This window comes from Brassica napus, chromosome C5 (assembly GCF_020379485.1).
Source record: "Brassica napus cultivar Da-Ae chromosome C5, Da-Ae, whole genome shotgun sequence".
Lineage (NCBI taxonomy): Eukaryota > Viridiplantae > Streptophyta > Magnoliopsida > Brassicales > Brassicaceae > Brassica > Brassica napus.
The window spans coordinates 4,405,441-4,425,320 of NC_063448.1; the positions used below are offsets into that span (position 1 = coordinate 4,405,441).

The following is a 19,880-nucleotide window of genomic DNA, read 5'->3' on the forward strand; positions in this document are numbered from 1 at the left end:
ACATGTAAATATGTATATATTTTATAACAACGTATGAAAATCATAAGTTAATTTTTTTGCTAATAACTATTACCATATTTTTTACAGTAATAAAATAGTCCTGATTTGTAAAACACTTGAACTATAATTAAATAACAATTCATCGCAAACATGCTTCTTATTTTCTTAGTCTTCTTTTGATCTTTTTGCTTTAATTTAACATTGACTAAATTGAAATAGAAATTATAAATTTGATGATAACAATTAGTGGAAATTCTTCACAATTTTTTTATTATCTATAGACGAATAGAGTTTCGTGTTTAATAGAAGAAACATTACTTTGATGAACGCTAAATATGAAAGAATATAATAACTTATTTTTTGTGCTTCGTGTTTCTGTTTTATTTTTTGTTTTTTATTTTTATCATCAAAATTTTGAGATTTGATTTTAATTATAGATTTGATTATTTTATTAGATGATAGAAACATTTTTTAATTTTGTTCTTTTATTTAAACTTATAATATTTTTTAATAAATGAATGTGTTGACAACAAGACTCTAAAATTCATATAATATGATCCCAAAATAAAGAATTCTGTTTTTTGGTATAAAACCGAATAAACCGAAAACCGACGGTATATAAACCGAACCGAACCGAAGTAAATATGGATTTAGAATGGTAGTTATATTTTACTAACCGAAATACCAAAAAACCGAAAAAACCGAACCGAAACCGAACCGATATCCGGATTGAACACCCCTATTTTGAACCCTTTCGGATATTTAATCAATTTCGGTTCCGACTTGGTACTACTTTTTTGGATTGGGTTCGGTTCGGTTTTTCGGATTCGTATTTTTTGAGCAGCTCTAGCTATTTCGATAATAGTTTTTATCTTTAGTGGTAGGAAAAGAATATCTGACTGGAATTTTGCATGGAAAAAATTATACTAAACATTTTAAATATAAGTGATAAGTTTACCATATTAATCAAATAAGTTAGTTTGAATTATATGTATACCTTATTATACAATTACATTGCAATATGGTTGCTTTTGATAACGCATATATTCACAAATATCAGAAGAAAACAAAACAGAAGTTTCGGGTCCACGGAGAGTGGTGGTTACTATTTTCGTCAAAGGTTTCTATTTTGGGGGATTTCCCAAAATGGATAAAGTAAAATTTATAATGGTGCACAGACCCCATGGGTGTTAATGCAACTTAGATCAACGTTTACTTTCATATGTTTCTAATAGAAGGATCCGGAGGGACTTTCTGAGGCGAAACGAGATATGACTAAGCGGGCACGGATCGGATATCCAGGGTTTCGAAGGTATTTGTGATTTGCTTTGTATGTTACGGATATCTAATTTTCTGATTTGGTTTGCTTCGGAAAAATACGGATATTCGGAAAACGGATAATCGGAAAATAAATAGATATTTGCGGATATTTACGAATACTTACAGATATCTCATATGTTTTGATTAATGCAAATAATCTTAAAATTTTGATATAAATTTGTTTTGTAAAATTATTTTTTGCATGATATGTAAGATAAAAATTAAAATAAATATTGAATCTACATATTTTACAAATTTTTTAAACTTAGTTAGCAATTATAATATGCCAAAAATTAAGAAAAAATTATAATTCTCATAAATTTATTCATTTCCTTTTATGAAATATTTTTATATAAGTAATAATGTGAATAGAATTTGTCAAATCATATGTTAGAATAACAATTATATAATTTTATACATTTAAAACTTTAAATATAGTCAAGATATACATATATTTATATATTACCGGATCGGATCGGATATCCGCTTCCCAAAATTTTAATATTTGTGATTTGCTTCGATTTTAACGGATATTGATTTTTAGTATTTGCTTTGCTTCGAAGGTTTACGGATATCCGGAATTTTTAAATCGAATCGAAACGAATAACGAATCAAATCAAATTTAACGGATAAAATGTCCAGCCCTAGATATGACGAGTTTGAAAGATGCACTAAAGGAAACATTTTCCCGCCAAATGAGGATATTTTAGTTAGGCTTTTCGACTATTAATGTGATCAAAGCCCAATATATCAAACTTCAAATTGCGCCAAAATTTTATAATCATTTAATTAATCAATAATTTAATAACTATATTTATTACTGTTGGAAATACAATATTTCATGTGATATTATTTGAATTTTGTAGATTTAATTCGGCGTAAGGCACACATTTTAACCTAATTATCCAGCTATAGAACCCAACATGTAATTCACTGAATTTATTATGACATAATTCCAAATCTAGCATGAAATTGAATCTTGTCCAACAAAACTAATGTTTAGTTTGGATTTCATTAACAGATGTTACATCCACATAATTTTCAAATTTGACTAGAAATTTTTACATTAGATAAAAAATAAAATAAACTCAAATTCTAAACTTTATTCAAAACATACATGTCCTTGATTTTTTTCAGTTAACTAGACAGGGTATATATATGCCACATTAACTTATTCAATAGGAATCTGTTTGTCCAAAAGTTTTATCTCTTTGTGTTGATCACCTTATAGTTGATCGAAGTTATGTAATATCTTTTTTATTCGTAAGTAATATAATAGTTTAACATGTACTTTAACTAATGAGATCATTACATAGTTAGAGACTTAGAGCCTAACCTCTTTTCGATATTTCTTGTAGGTGAAGTACGCTTGCAGAGCTTTTTGGATCTTTTTTTGCATTCTCTTCACAATTCTCATTTTCAGCATAGTGGACTGTGGACCCTGCATGCTTAACTTTATCTCCGCTCGGTTGTCATTGCTCATTTCCGTTCATCCTCTCTGCTCTATTTCGATATAAACTTCGTATTTAGTTGTAGGAAAAGGTATAATTAACAGTTTACATTTATGTAACTATCTTTTCCATATTTAATCGAAAACATTAGTTTGAGAAACACACCTTCACAAATATCAAAAGAACGGAAAAGGAGAAATAATTGATATGTGGCCTACTCGGACAAGTGACCACTAAATAACTATCGTCGCTTAATTTTTTTCTTTCGAATAGTTATAATATTTTTTTATTGATTTAACTAGAACGTTTGCGTAAAACAAATAAAAGAACAATTTAGTGGTATAACTAGAAAGGTAAGGACCACATCCACCACGTCTTGTTTCCAAGCTAAAGTTAAATATATATAGTATTACTTAACGATTACAAGTTCATGTATGAGTTGTTAAATATAGTATCCAAATAAAGCAAACTACTATTACGATATGACTATTTTGTTTAGGAAGGAGAATATTCAAAAGCATGCGAAACTATAATATCTAAGATCACTAAATGAATTTAACATTGTATATTTTAAACAATAAATATATAAAGTCTAATTAAAGTATTGATTAAATCATGAAAATGGGTTTCATAATTATATGATTTGCTAATCAGAATCGAAATGTTGCATCGATAGTTTTTTTTTGTATTTATGTTTTGTCTTCAAATTACACTTGTCAAAACCTGTTAAACAAAGATTCAAAAAAAAAGACCTGCAAAAAAAACAAGTAATGAATCCAACAAATAGACACAAATGTTAAAGAGAGTGGAGGACCGCAGGGTGGTTGCCACTTTGGTCAAAGGTTTCTATTTTGGGAATTTCCAAAAACGGATAAGAAAATATTATATCATCCGACGACAGTCGCAAGTGATACTCGATGCCAGGTAAAATCTTTGTTCGTATATATGAAGAACTTCTACTTTGCAGTTTCCTTGTGAGCTTTCTTCCGGAGAAAAATTAAAAATATCTTTTTCTTTTCGTTGTGTAATCTTCATCGCATTACTTTAACAAAAAAAAAAATCGTCATCGCATTTTGTCAAGATCGGTGGTGAAGTCTAACACAGGTGCATTATGGTGTTACAAGAACAACATTAACAGGTCCGATCTATATATATGCTTGTGGTTCAGAAAACAAAATCTTGCAAAGTAAACGTTTTTTTTTAATCGGAACGTGCTTCCTTGTGATTTTATTTTGGTCTTTCCATGAAAAGAATGATGGTTGCTTAATTTGTGAACTATGTTGTGGAACTCTTTTTTGTTATCAAGAGTTATGGAACAAAGTAACTTGGTCGTGGAAAGTAAATAATGAAATTGGTTTTGTGTGTAGACGTTAGAAGCAGTTGAAGAAGATGAAGAAGATGAAAGAGAGAGGACAATCAGATCCCCAAAAACTTGGCGATTTCAAAGCTCTCACCTCATGGCCATCTAACCCATGGCAGTTCCAAGGCACCAATACTATCATCGTCGCAGCGTTCACAATGGCAACCGCACTTTTACTACTCTCTCTCTGTGGAGGAGTTTCAGCCGCCACTCCAGTCTTGACCGTTCATGTAAGACTTAAAATGACTAACTTTAACTAGAACTTCAAACTTGATCTAGAGTAACTTTACATTTTTATTTGTTTTCTTGAAATAATAGAGTTCGGACGGAGATGTTATAGACTGTGTTAAGAAAATGGACCAACCATCCCTCACGAACCCCCTCCTGAAAAATCACTCCTTCCAGGTTTGTTGTGTGTGTGTTTTTTTTTTAAATGTTTACTTTCATTAAACATGATCGATACTCCACAATCCCTCTTGATACTTTCAAACCTTAGTTTAACTAATGACTTCACCAAAACCACACCGTTTAATGATTTGATGAGTGTTTGAAGTTGGTAACACGATTAGGATACAGAGAATTAATATTGTTGTCTCCAACACAGAACTAAAACATATATCATCTCAATAACCCCAAACTGGTTTGGGCTAAGAACAAATATCCTGTTTATCGTTCTTGAATCAATCTCTATATCGTTCCATATACGATCAACATCTTTTCATGTCTAACTCCATTTTTGTTGTCTTTACAGGATTACCCCAGCGGCATGACGAAAACAGAAGAAGGAGGATTTGGCTGGCAAGTCTGGCATCGCAATGGAACAGCGTGCCCTCATGGAACCGTTCCTGTACAAAGAGTTGAAGCTGAAGCTGAACTTTCACAGGGGAAGTACGGCCCCCTGATTCCCGATGCCGCAGAAAGAGCCACAAAAGGACATCAGGCGAGTTTTTTTTTTCATTAGTTCAACATATATTAACTATTCCCAACATGAATCTGATCGTTTTTTGGTGAAAATAGTACGCTGTAGGGTTCGTGGAAGCAGATCTACCAATCTATGGGACGAGAGCCACGCTGAACGTCTGGAACCCCGTGGTGGAGTCAGGGGACGACTTCAGTTTGGCCCAAATCTGGGTCACGTCCGGTAATTACAAAAACAACGACCTCAACACGATTGAGACGGGTTGGCAGGTAAGTTATCGAATATACAATTTCTGTTGTTTCTGTAACTTTTTAAACACGTAAATACTGAAAGAGTGAAACAAACCAAAGACTCGTTCAACTTAACCGAGACTCGTTCAACTTAACCGAGACTCGTTCAAATGACTTAACCATAGACTTTATTCTTCAATTTCATGTTACTTAGGTGTACCCGAACAAATATGGCGATCGACAAGCTAGACTGTTCACATATTGGACGGTAAGTTTTCTCCTTTTTTTGCTTTCTAATATATATCAACAAATACACTTAGCAAAACTATTTTATTATTACTACTGTTATTAGGAGCTAATGCAGTTCTATTAATACGATAAGTTTTGAGAAGAACACATATATATACCTGAATGATATGACGTGTAGTGTGCTTTTATCTTTGGTCATACCTCATAATTAAGTAAGGTTTACAATGTTCATTAATTTAGTTTCAAAAGAAAGAAAAAGGTTAGCAAAGTTATTGGGCTTCTAGAACAAACTTTGATAATCACAGGAAGTTAGGAACCATGTGAAACGAGACATGTAAGATAAAGAAATCAAGGGCAATAAAAAACTATCTCGTTGTTTGAATACTGACATGAAATAGTCTGTGTAAATTTGAAACGTAACAACTAATACGATTTTATTTGGTTGAATCTTTATAAATTTCAGATAGATGCCTATATTAGCAGCGGGTGTTACAACCACTATTGCAAAGGGTTCGTACACGTCAACAGGCATGTCGTCCTAGGAGGAGCAATCATCGGGACTTCGACATTTGGGGGAGACCAGTTCGATATAACCTTGCAGATTTGGAAGGTCAGTTACTATTACAGTATATTACTTATAAAGTCATTTTAAGAGTAACTGTTAACCAAAAAAAAAAACGAGTAACCAAATGCTCCCACATAATCTTTTATTTAAAGAGGTGAAATTTTTCACATTCGTCCAACGTTGTAATTGGGCCCTTTGATACTCTGGGCTAGCATTCAGTGGTATCTTAGCTCCTCTGTAACGCCTCTCCTCCATGTCATTGACCTTCTATATTGTGAACTTGATGCCCATTTAATTCTCATTTCCCTCCTTCTCCTTTCAACTCCCTCATATTCGATCCTATGACCATCACTTGGCTCGGCTACACCCCAATTCAGTTCATTCCTCTCTCTCTCTTACTTTCGAACACAGCCTACAACTATGGTCTTACCATCTCTTGCTCTTTTGATTTGAAGAACGTCTGATGGCTCGCCTCCTTGGGGTTTTGGGAGGCACAAGTGAAGAAAAGGAGGGAAGGTGATATGTGTTGACTTGCCGTCCACTTCTTCCCTCTCCTTTCTTATGCCATCTCTAATGAACTTCAACACCTTATTCGCTTGTGCCCCACGTCACTGCATCGTCATTAGGTATGAACATCAATATTGGGTCGGAACCATGGATCTCCTCCTAGCAACCACGCCTTCCTCCCCCCTTGCTCTCTAAAGACATGTGTCGCTGATCCAATTATGCCGGCCACTTACCTCAGATTAAAAGCCTTAAGCCTAGTGTTCATAGGGTATGAGAGAGATCTTTGAGTTTGGCTGCTGGATATGCTTTTGATTTCGATTGGAATCAGAACATCTGGACGATCCTCCGCACGATGAAGTAATGCTCTCTTTTGTGAGAATGAACTTGCGGTCAACAAGTTTGGATGTGGAGCTCCTGAAACTGAACTTCGTGTGTTATATCAAATGTCCCAGGTATTGGATCCAATACCTGCAATAACAGACAATCCATCTCGTAACTTCATTTCCTCCAACATGTTATTTTACCTTCGCTTTCATCCCTGGATCATATGGACGACTATAAACAAAACTTCTCTTTCCATTTTACTGTGGAAGAGGTGATCCTTAAAGCTTCCTTGGAAGCTCTCGTTCTTTGGCATGAAGCCCCAATTGTTGATGAAATCCCCGGAGCTCCTATTCTGTACTGCATGGAATGGGGGGGTGGATCTTTTCCAATCATGTGGATGGCAAGTTTGTCTCTTCTGCTCTTGTTGCAAGCTGCACTTAGTGTGGCAGTCACGTCCGGATTTTCGAACATTGACAGTGTTCTCCGACTCCAAGACCCTTGCTATGCTGCTCAATTCGCGTATAACTCTTGAAGCTGATACCTTAGCTAACGCAACTCTCTTCAAGCTTTTAAACTCGCCTATCTACATTCTTTTGTTTATCATTTTAGTGAAGATTCGTTCAAACAACTATCTGCACTTTCAAGTTCGATCATCACTGTTACTGCTCGTCTATTTCATTGCATTTGATTTGGTTTTATGTTTGCCCCTAGGGATGTTTGCTAACAATTAAAGAAACAAAATTTTCAGGATCCTCTTTCAGGCCATTGGTGGTTGGGGATGGGCCTGACTGTTGTCCCGATCGGTTACTGGCCCGTCGAACTATTCACGACACTGTCGGCTCACGCCTCCAAAGTACAGTGGGGCGGGGAAGTTTTATATATGAACAGCACCGGATTGAGCAACATTACCCAAATGGGTTCCGGAGCATTTCCAGGCAAAGGATTCAGGAAAGCAGCATATGTCTGCAACATGCAGATTGCCGAGAAGAACCGGTCCCTTCTGCCGCCTCTAGACTTTCAGTTAGGAGCGACGCAGCCCGACTCGTACACGGCTGCGAAGACGCATACTAGAGGGCCTAGTGGCTGCGGAGACCATTTTTACTACGGAGGGCCTGGGCCACTACGATCATCCTCCTTTCGGAGTGATCCGTTAGCTATTCTATTTTTGTTTTTGGGCGTTTATGTTGTTGTCTAGTTGTAGCACAAGTCATATAATATATGTGTGTACTACTTTAATCGTTTTGTGTGTGTGTGTGTGTGTGTCTGTGTTGTAAAAGATTAGTTCGTTGATTAATTAAATATATATATATATATATATATATATATCTGTAAGCATAAATGAGAAAAGATTAGTTTGAAATGGTGTATGGAGACCTCTGATCTTGGGATTGATCTTCTCTGTAAGAAATGTAAAGACTTGAAGTCTCTCTCTCATGTTTCGTCTCAGAGCTTCTCTCTTTACTCTGTTTTAGTTATTCGATTGGCATAAGTTGAAAACTTTGATACGTATGGGTGTAAAGTTTTTCTATCTTGGCTGTGATTTGGTTCAGATCACCAATGATTCTGTCCGCTCTATTGCTTTACTGCCAAAGCTCGAGGTTTTTAGACATGGTAAGCTGCCCCTTGATAGATGATGCTTGGTTACAGTATCTTGAGAAATGGCTCTCCTTCACTACAGGTACTATTTTGAAGCTTTAATCAATTTAAGATTGCCGGGACAGAATAGCCTAGTGGTAACACTAGAGTGAACTGGATCCCAAGGCGCCTGGGTTCGAGTCCTCTAGGATTCCAGAGACCGCCCGTGACAAAAAAAAAAAAAAAAAAAAAAAAAAATCAATTTAAGATTATTTATTAACTGGTAAGAACTATAAACAGGAGATTTGATGTCACAAGGTGTGATCGCATGAGTTCGTCCAGCTTAATCTCCATACTCAAAGGCCATCCTGTCCGATCTTCAACACCTTAAAGCTAGTCACTGTATATCCGTAAGTTCATAATCCATGCCTTAATTAGACTAATTGTCAGTGTTTTAGAAATTGGTCTAGGCATAGGCGTATGCCTAGTCAGCAAATCGGACATAAAAAACAAAACTATTTTTTCAGAACGATCTGTCTAGGCACCACCAGCCTAGTCAATAATCTTTTTTTTTTTTTTTTAACATTGCTAATTGTTCAAAAATGTTTGATTTAATGATTTGTGATTCCACAGGAAATATCTGTGACAACATCAAACCTTTGAAGCATCTCAAGACTCTATGGATCGATGGAGCTCGCGTCTCTGATTCCTCTCTTTTAACCTTAACCTCTAGCTGTAGAGCCTTGCCAGAGCTCGGAGTGAGCAGATGTGTAGGTGTGACTGACGGTGGGATGGGACTAGCACGCAACTGCTCCAACCTGAAAGCCCTAAACCTAGCATGCAGCCATCTCTGCTGTTGTTCAGTCTTGTCTGAACGTGGATGTTACTCCAAGCGTCTTTGAGAGCTCTATCTTACTGACTGTGATGGCGTTAATGATTAGAGGTAAAGAGAAGATACATGTCAAATGAAACTCTAAATGTGTTTCTTGATCTTATCAGTTATGGTATTTTTTTCTTTGGCCACAGGGCTTGAGTAATGAGTATATCTCAAAATGTTCGCATCTTCTAAGATTGAAACTTGGCCTCTGCGCAAATATCTCAGACAAAGGGATCTTTCATATCGGCTCCAAATGTTCGAAGCTTCTAGAACTTGATCTATACCGGTAATTAACATTCCTTGTAGAACAATGTTTGAGCTATTCTTGATGGAAAGTGTTTTAATTTTTGATTTTTGATTTTTGAGTGCAGCTGTGCTGGTTTTGGAGATGACGGTTTAGCAGCTATATCAAGAGGTTGCAAGAGCTTGAACCGGCTCTCATTCTATCCTACTGCGGTGAACTAAGAGACGCTGGGGTTGAAAAAATACATCTAAGTCACCTTGAACTGCGAGGGATAAAGAATATAACTGGTACTGGTCTTGCTGCAATTACTCGCGGCTGCAAGAAACTAGCTTACTTGGACTCAAGCTATGTGAGAATATCGATGACTCAGGCTTCTGGGCGGTTGCGTACTTGTCAAGAAACCTAAGACAGGTAAAAACGAAAAGCATTGGTGTGCTAAACTGATTCGCTTTGGTTAATGGAAACATGTTTGATTCTTTGTGTTTGTGTTTGGTTGGTGTGCTAAACTGATTTTTCGGACTCTTCTCCGCCGTTATCTCCCGTGGAGATCTTTTCCCGGCCGCTCTCATCCCCGATGGACAATGAAGATGACGATGTGCTGTCATCGTCGACTGAGTCTTCTCCTTCGCCGGAGGAATCATCGGTGCGACGGCAGAAGATGAGGAGTCCCGGATTAGATTAGTGAAACTGTGAAATCTTTTTACTATTCTTGGGATCCGTGTAATATCTCTCCGTTAACTTTACTTTTACCTTTGACGGTGTTTTTAATTGCACGTTGACTTAACGCCCTCAATTTATAGATGTCCTTTAATCTCGCTGCAGGTGAGCCTTTCTGTTTCTTAGAGCTTCTTCGTTTTAAACCTTTAACTTTTAGTCAAAAACTATTTTCGTTGATCAAGTCATTTCGGTTTTGTCAAAAATCAATTGTTTAGTAGAATTAGTTATATTTGACTGTTAACTTTTAACGAAATCAAAATGGTTTAGTCAATAAAAATATAATTTTTTGTTTCAGTTTTAAAATTGAAGATTAAAATTGCTTAATTAAAAATATCTTAATTAAAAATGGTTGTTTTTCTTTTTTTTTTAACATGAAAATTGTAGTTTTTAATATCGATTAGAATGACTAACTCAATAAAATATGCTTAAATAAACTTAGATATAATATTTTAAAAATGAATAAAAAACTAAAAATTGTTTAACAAAAAAAAAATTAATTAAAAATACAATTATAATGTAAATTCAGATATAACAAAAAATAATTAAATGCTTATGTTTTAAACAATTTTAAGAATAAAAACATAAAAGTTAAAGGTGAAATCTTAAACATGATATTGTTAGAATTATGATCATATATGCTCGATAGAAGATGAAATAAGTGAGAAAGAATGAATGGCAAGTGCGTGAAAGGGATCTCTGATGGCTGATCTATAGAAATAGTTGTCGTTGTTAGCCGAAGATCTTTTTCACGCACTCGCCTTCGTACTTTCTCACTTGCCTCATCTTCTAATTATAATTGTATTTTTAATTAAGTTTTTAAAATATTTTAGATTTTTATTTATTTTTAAAATATTATATCTAAGCTTATTTGAATATATTTTACTAAGCTAGTGAATTGATATGAAAACAACAATTTTTAATTAAGATATTTTTTAAGTAAATAATTCTAATCCTTAACTTTAAAATTGGAACAAAAATCTCACATTTGCATTGATCAAACCATTTTGACCTCATTAAAAATCTACCGATTCGTGTTTGACTAGAAGTTGAAAGTCAAAATAGTGTGTTTGTGAATTGGACATTTTTTTTTGTTTATTTTCTAAATTTGAAGGTTATTTTGTCAATTTTCTTTTTTTTTTTTTACCTTTTAAGCTTTAATTAAAGGAAAATGAAAAACCGACCTTCGTTTATCCATTGCACTTTAGTTTGCAAAAAAAAAATGACTAGGATAGCACTAAAATTTTTTTTGTTACAAATATAGCTTCTAAGAATAAAAATGACTAAAATAACACTTAATATTTTATCAAAAGAGATAAATATACACTTATATTCCAATAGTAAATTAATTTAGACATTAGAGTTTAAAGTTAAGAGGTGAGATTTAGGATTTACGATTTAGGGTTTAGGGTTTAGAGTTTAGAGTTTAGGGGGTTTAGAGTTGGGGAGTGGGGTTTAGAGGATAAGATTTCAAATTTTGAAAAATAAAAAAATTTAAATTTTTCAAAAGATAAAATATTATTTTGTTCATTTTAAAAGTGCTATTTTGGAGATTTGCCACGAAAAAAATGTTTCAGTTTATATATCAGAAGATAAATAATTCAATTAAGAAAAGAAACTGCAACCGAACCTCACCGTTTATCCACAAATCACTTTTGATCTTCTTTGCATTTTTGAACTTTCGATTTCGCATCAGAAAAAATATGAAAGGTTCAGTGATTGGTAACTCTCAAGCGAAGATCTGCAGATCAGAATTAACACGCAGGGAGCTCGGGTTTAGATTTGGATCCGACGTAATCTCCGGTGAATCGATAAATAGGGTTAGCTCGAAATGGATCTCCGAGATCCGTCAAATGCGAAGCCATCGTCTCCGATCAAGCTCCGTTTCTGAAACCCTCTCCACACTCTAGATCAGTAAGTGTTCCCTTCCCCCCCCCCCCCCCCCCCCCCCCCCACCCATCGATTGCCATTGCTTTATGAGTTATTGCTAAATTACGTCTTTCTCTATAATTTAATTAATCGTTTCCCGGAAGGAAAAAAAAATCAGGAGAAAACAGGTCTCTCCTTTATCCCATGGGATTGTTGCTGCAACATGAGATTTTATTACAAAGGGTGAATGTATTATATATATATATATATATATTGTAATTTTAAAGATGTTTTTTGTTTTGGTGTTTTCTTTGTTTGCAGCTTGAGATGGTGAAGTTTCAGACTGCAACAACGTGAAAAATGCTTTGAAGGGAGTGGAGTTTTTGAGAAAGAAGCTGCAGGCAAATATGAATGGTCAGTAGGGTACTTAGCTGTGGCGGAGATTGTTAAGAAGATTGCTTGTCGTTTGTAGTTGATGATGTTCCTGTTTTTGATGGGAAGACTCCTATGGAGGTTTCTGCGAGAGCTTCAAGTCTGCTTTCTCAGACTAACATGGGTAACACAATCACGGTATTGTTTTACACTTTCTGATTTTACCTCATGTGTGTTTACAGGGAATCACATTTGGGGTATTGTTTTACACTTTCTGATGCTCCTGCCAGCCTCATTCCAATTCTTTCTTCTCAGACGGTGGACTTGGTACTCGTCTCTTCTCACCTCCCATGCAGACCGTGTCCTCTCCGTTGCTTCATCAGCATTCAGCGGAATTGGTGTGTGCTACCTCTCTTACACCAAGCTAACATCCTCAGCCTTCTGAGTTAACAGCTGGATTCTACAGATCTTATGGTCATGACAGGTTCGATGCTTTCACAGTCTTTGTTCGGAACATGAACCAGGTCGAGCTGTCCTCATATGATCAAGCAGTAGAGGATGAGGCTCAGACAGTGAGCTTAGGTTCAGGCACTGGTGCACATAGTTTGCAAACCCTTGATGATGAGTATTCATGTTCGTACGTAAAAAACAAACAAAGTCTCTTGTTATTTAGCATCCTCATGTTTGTAGGTAATGCTCTAAAATCAACTTCAAAAACCTCTTTCCAATCTTTTTCTATCTCCTTACTTATACAGGAAGCAGAAATCTGATGAAATAATCTGGGAATTTTTTGACTTTGGAATGTTTCTTCAGATGTCCTGAGCTCCCTATGACCCTTTTTGCCTTCCAATACCATTGAATCCTCTCCTGTTATTGTTTACACCCTTGTCAATAACATCTTCACAGTTTTTCTCCAGCCCAAAATTTCCAGAGCTCCCCACAACTGCTCCCACTTGAGCATATTGATTCCTATCCATCTTCAGATTCGGGTTTTCAGCAGAAAGATCAACCACATAGACTTGCTTTCTGGTTAGAGAATCTTCTCTTGCATCTTCATTATCATTGGTAACTAACTCTTCAGTTTTTATATAGAACACTGCGGTTTCCAGCATTGTACCTTTCCCCACGCTCGTTCCTCTTCACACCAACCTTTACAAATGAGTAGTTTGTTGATACATTCGATTGGATCATTTCAACCCTTCAGATCGGAAGTGACTTAAATCTCTGTGTTTCAGAAATTGAAATTGAATTTGTGTGTGTTTGATTTAAATTTTGTTGGTGAGATCTTATTAATAAAATTGACAAATCTGTAATACTTCAAAAAACTATATCAGATCACATGATTGATGATAAGAAGCCTGCTGATAGATGACATAAAGGCCAACGTTTAGATACTTCAGCTCATATGTACGCAAGAAGAAGAGCTTGATAGACATTGAACAAAGAACTACTATAGAATCAAGTGACTAGTAATTAAACATGGAGAAAGTTACTAAGTTTTTCAATCTAATCCAAAACCACTGCTCTTTTCCTAGGCACCATCTCAAGATTCATGAACTTCCGCAGATTTGTACCAACAAAACAAAAACATACATAAACCATGGATAAAGTCTTAAAAAGTTTCAAGGATTTTAGATCTTAAAGCAAGAACAAACCTTGGTACTGTAAATTTCACGTCATCTCCATCATCAAAATCAAGTGGCACAAGTAATATAAACATATGTGTTTGCAGTTTCCTACTTCAATCCGTTTTGTATAAGATGTACGGACATACCTGATGCTCGTTTGTGTGTTGTGTGTGTGTTGTAGAAGATTCAAACGAGAAAAAGTTGTATTTTCGTTGACTAATTTAATATATGCATTATAATCCCCTATATATTATTTGTGAAACATTACAACTTCTTTTTGTAGGCACATGTCATCATTAGGATGATTCTTAGAATTATTAGAGAAATAGATTGGTCCATCTATTTATATAATAAGTTTTTTATTAAACTAACCATAAATTCATTATTAATGTTTTTTATTATTTCCTTAAATAAAGATTACTGAATTGCCTAATATGGGTAAAATATATATGACAATTAATGATTTTGAATAATAAATATTTGATAAAAAAATGTATCTTCTATCAAATTTGTTTAATTTAAAACTATTAAAATAATTTTTTTTAAAAACACAATAACCATATTATAAAAATTTAGATTTTTCTGTATATTTTATATTTTGAATTTTAAAAAATGACTATAAATTACTAAAATTGTTAAAAGTCTCACATTCAAATTTTGCGATCCATGGTTTAAAATTTTTGTTATGACAAAATACAAATGATTACAAAATCATATAAATAAAAGTCTAATTTAATTAATCATTAAGATTTAAAATATATATGTATATATATCATTCTAAATTAAACTATAAACCATATTGAATAAATAATAGACATTAATATTAAAAATATACTATGTATGTTAATATCATTTAAATTTAATTACATATCCTATCAAAAAAAATTTAAAAATGCTTGGATTAATAAAATTTAATTGTATATGTAATAGTTACTGACTTTTAATTATTCAATATATATTTATTATTTCATAATATGTAAGAACATATAATACATAAAATAATTTATACATAATAAATAAGGGTCTTAATCTAATCTAGTAAAGTAGTATTTTGCAGTCATTAATAATCATGCCAACCTACAAAAGTATAAATGAAGCTCTTAAACCATTTTATTATATTAAGTAGATGATGGCTACAAGTTACCACAACAACATCTTAAGGGAGCATTAGGAGAAGGAACTATACAAGTTCCGGTTTGAAACTTTTTACTAGTACAATCAAAAAAGCACATATGAGGTAAGTAGCTGTCCGAGCATAAAGTGTCAGTGCAGTAAGTATACTTGATTTTATCCTCGTGCTTCCCACCTACAAAAACCCACACAAAACATATCCGATATTTGTTAATTCTTCAATTATTGTCTCTAAACCATCATGTCTAACTAAGCAAAATAACTACAGTAAAATTTCAACATACCTGAAACCAAAATGTTGGTGTTAAACATTGAAGCTGATAATATCACAACAAGAAAAAAAACCACCAAATTTTGTGTGTTTGCCATATTTTTCTCCTGTATAAAATATATAGCAAGAGAAATATCTTTGACTTTTCATGTCTTGTAGAAAAGCTCTATTTATATAACTTTTAGTCTTGGAAAATCACAAATTTCCATTTCTATTTTATTTTATTTTAATTGATCTTCCATATCGATACATGCAAATTAATGATATTTATTATATATATTTGACCAATTAAGTTATTTTCTAAATTTGGTTAAAGAAAATATATTGTTCAAATCTTAATTTAATCACATGCAGTGACTTGAAAGTCATATGAGCTGTCAAGAAAATTGTTATTACCATATTCTGTACATGTCAATTATATGAGATCTATTTATATGATTGATAATTGATTTTACCCTCAAAAAGAATTATATGACTGATTCTTTCTCAAAAAGAATTATATGATTGATTCTCTGTAATTACTGCAGTTAGGAAACCTACGCTACTTGGCGGGAAAACTTCCTACGATAAGAATGTAAGTGGGCTAACGAACATTATGGGCCTTACATGCCAAGATAATCATTTTGAATTTTCATAGCATATGTTAAAAAGTAATATAGTGAAATCTAGCTTCCTTATTTTCAAAATATAGTAAAAATTATCCTTAAATTGTACGCACATTTTCAAGTTGTCTACTCTGGTTTTAGGTTCTGATTTTGGCTCATTTGGTTTGCATGTAGGGCTGATAATTTGAGTAAGTATCCGTAGTCCCACCTTGTTTGACCCGCGGAGATATCTCTTGTTCAGTACACTAACTAGATAATGACCCGCAACAGGGTGAAAATGTTATACAAATATCTTATGTATGTAATACTACTTGTTGCTCAGAAAAGAAATATGTAATACTACTTATGTTTGATTAAAGCTTATTTACAATAACACTTATAAGATTAAGTATGTAGTGCAGAATTTCAGAAGCTAAAGACGTTTGGATGTGAAAAAATAAATAAAATGGTTCAATGACAATGTTGAATTAATATGTTTCTGTAATATTTAGATCAATATATCGAGTATAATAGTATTCAGACTTTATATTATGCAAACAATAATAATATTTACGTAATATTGTATCCTCCATATTAAGCAAACAGACAAAGAGCTTTGGGCTAATTTTAACAAATGCATATGAAACCCAATTGAATAATTTAAGTATCTCATTACATTACAAACCGAATCTATTCAGTGTCTGGTCCAGATAATTAATGGTCGGTTACATAATCGTCAGTTAAGATATAATAATATAAAGTTGGTCGATAGTGGCATGGTACGTAATTTCTTTAGTAATTAAAGTCTTTTTTAAATGAGGCTGTGAGGAGTTATGCAAGAATGACACCTCAGCACTAACGCTAAGAGCACCATTAAACCTAGCACCCAAATGGGGGTGCTTAATTTTTTTTTTTTTTTCTTCTGATTTAAAAAAAAAAAAAAATTAAAAACGAACCAATCGCAGACCGCCACGTATTAGTGGAGCCCGCGAAACAGTGTTAACACCGGTGGAATAAACACAAATGCTTAGTTTTTGTGTGGATCTCACCCGCTATTATATTAATTTTTTTGCTAAGCACCCCCTCTAAGCACTTCTAAGCATCTTCATTAATCATGCTCTAATGCTTCTCTTTTTGCCTTCCTGCATCTCCAATACCATTGAATCCTCTCCTGTTATTGTTTACACCCTTGTCAATAACATCTTCAAAGTTTTTCTCCAGCCCAAAATTTCCAGAGCTCCCCACAACTGCTCCCACTTGATCATGTTTGTCTCTGAGGCCATTGGCAAGAGAGTCTAAAATACCAGAACTTGCCAACTCATCTTCAATAGCAGTAGAAGGCCGGATTAACAAACCAATTAGTGAAGCAATTTGTACACGAAACGCTGGGGTCTTGGATAACCGGAGAACTTTTACTAGCACAAGCATTATTGGCCCGTTGGTCAATATGTTGGCTGCATCAGCATTGCTACTCAGTGTCTGCGAGGTATCTGATCAGGTTCTGTGTCTCTGAGATGCCAGCACTACTCCCACTTAGAACCGTTATGATTCTATTGTTAAGCGGTTCAAGTTCTTGCTTTCCCATCTTACTAAAATCAGAAGGCTGTGGTGCTTCGAATGAGAGAGAAGGCAGAGCTTCTTTGTCAGATTTTCTGCTGGGCATGACGGGTCTAACAGAAGGATCAGATAAATGTCAAAGGACGGCACTGAGGCTGTTAGGTGTTTTAGACGAGTCGTGGTGAACAGTAATCCCAGAAACTTCTCTTTCTCTATGAGTTTTAACTTGAGGGCTAGCACTAGGTAGCGCAGCTGAAACTTCAAAAGGTTCTGACTGCTCTTCATGGAAATCTCTGGGTTCACCCGAGGTTGGTGTTTCATTTGCAGACGAGTTCTCATCAGGCACATTATTGCTCCTAACTCCTTGCCTTCTGTGACTCTCATTTTGACTCAAAACTCTTTCATCTTGTGCACAAGAGGTGTTCTCATTTCCTTCTGGTTCATCTGGACCATCCTCATCATTGTCTTCATCAAAATCAAGTTCCATATCAGTGTTATCAATTTTCACTTCAGCACAGTTCTCGTTGCTATTAGGTAAGGGTCTCCTGTAGTTTTCCTTCTCATTTTCCTTTTGGAGATTTGCCTTTGCTATCCTTGACAATCTTAGGATATTCACCTGGCGGTTAGAACCCGGACGACCTCCATGCTTTTACCCAGTTGTCTTGCTAGGAAACTTTGTTTGAGCTTTTGAACCAACAGGAGTACCCTTTTGTGGCGTCTCATGGCGCCCTTGAACCATGAGTGGAGTTCTCCTTGTGCTTTGAACTACCTTTTGGAACTTTCTCCCTAGACTTTGTGTATATGCCAATATACATGATTATATTTTACTCTTCCAAAATGCATGACCACAGAGATCTGCCCATTGTATTCTTTGCGCTGGGTCTTTGATAAGAAGAGACTCAATGAGATTGAGAAATGGACGGCTGGCATTTCCAGGGAGTGGAGGAGTTGGATCTGAATGAATAGATTTCACAAGCTGGGTGAACTCTCTCTTGCCACAAAAGGAGGTCTCCCTGTGTAACACTCATATAAAAAACACAGCCAAGTGGCCCCATAGGTCAGAACTCAGAAGCAAAAGAATGGACCCCCTCCATCTTCATATAGTTCTGGAGCCATATAATACGGAGTTCCACGTTTTCCCTGATGCAAGTTATCACAAGAGATGAGTATTTATGTCATACATATAGTTTCCGGTGTAATTTGAAATCCTAGATTCACTAACACTGTTAAGCCTATATATATAGAGAAAACGGACAGATAAATACTCCTTACCGTGGAATGGATGGAGATTTACTAATATCATCTAGCTTCCTTGCCAACCCAAAATCACACAGCTGCAACACAAAGCAATATGATAGCATTTAAACAAAATAAACTAGAGATACCTGAATAGAAAAGACAGAAAAAATGCTTACCTTAATATGTCCATTTTCATCAAGTAAGATGTTTGATGGTTTCAGATCACAATATGTAATTTGTTTCGAATGTAAGAAGCTGAAAATTTCCTAGAGGTAGTGTCAAACTGGTAAGAGAATGATCTTACAGCAAGGCTATGACAAGATCATAGGCAAGACCATATACTGAATCTTCTGGCAGCTTACAGTCCTGCAGAACAAGTGATTTTCAGAAACAAGTCATCAAGAACACAGTTGAAGTACCTGCTGCAATAACGTCCTGAGATAACCCCCCCCCCCAACGCAATATTCCAAAACTAAACCACAAGAAGACGATATTAGAAACAAATAAAAGAGAGAGGCAGATAATTGATTAGATGATAGCTAAGTCTTTACCACGCATTGAACTTGAGTACGTTTGGATGATTTAGAGAGTGAAGTGACGAAATACCAAACTTTGTCAATATCCAAGTCACTATTGAGAGATCAGCTCATTAAAATCAAGCGTTCAATCTCAGGTAACCTAAGCATGAAATCACTGATTCGGAAAAGAGGAGACAGACAGATCTCTCGTGAAGAACCTTGAAAATACTCGATCGTCTTCTTCTTCCTTCCTTTGTACACAGTCTGCAACGAAAAGGATTTTGAAAAACAAAAATTACAGAAGAAAACACTCCAGAAACAAAGACTATCGTCGGTACGCTTCCTAGATAGGCTTTTCGACTATTAATGTGATCAA

The 19,880-nt window shown here is 34.7% G+C and overlaps 3 long non-coding RNA genes across 4 annotated transcripts; 1 reads left to right on the forward strand and 2 right to left on the reverse strand.

Annotated features, from left to right (window-relative positions):
• The first annotated feature begins 690 nt into the window (after nucleotides 1-690).
• Nucleotides 691-13,891, forward strand: LOC106368339. 2 transcript variants are annotated; one of them, XR_007323732.1, is made up of 11 exons: nucleotides 2,603-3,909; nucleotides 4,139-4,361; nucleotides 4,450-4,536; nucleotides 4,883-5,319; nucleotides 5,495-5,548; nucleotides 5,993-6,139; nucleotides 7,674-8,910; nucleotides 9,134-9,663; nucleotides 9,749-12,249; nucleotides 12,526-13,266; nucleotides 13,390-13,891. It is a non-coding gene; the product is annotated as an uncharacterized LOC106368339 (long non-coding RNA). The 2 variants fall into 2 exon arrangements; XR_007323731.1 differs by having other exon boundaries at nucleotides 691-3,909; nucleotides 12,526-13,891.
• Nucleotides 13,892-15,296: 1,405 nt separating this feature from the next.
• LOC111206429 lies at nucleotides 15,297-16,557 on the reverse strand. Its single transcript, XR_002658681.2, has 2 exons — nucleotides 15,620-16,557; nucleotides 15,297-15,510 (listed from the first exon to the last, which is right to left on the reverse strand). It is a non-coding gene; the product is annotated as an uncharacterized LOC111206429 (long non-coding RNA).
• Nucleotides 16,558-16,967: 410 nt separating this feature from the next.
• On the reverse strand, nucleotides 16,968-19,880 carry LOC125587450. The gene is made up of 4 exons (XR_007323733.1): nucleotides 19,538-19,880; nucleotides 19,163-19,458; nucleotides 19,020-19,081; nucleotides 16,968-18,887 (listed from the first exon to the last, which is right to left on the reverse strand). It is a non-coding gene; the product is annotated as an uncharacterized LOC125587450 (long non-coding RNA).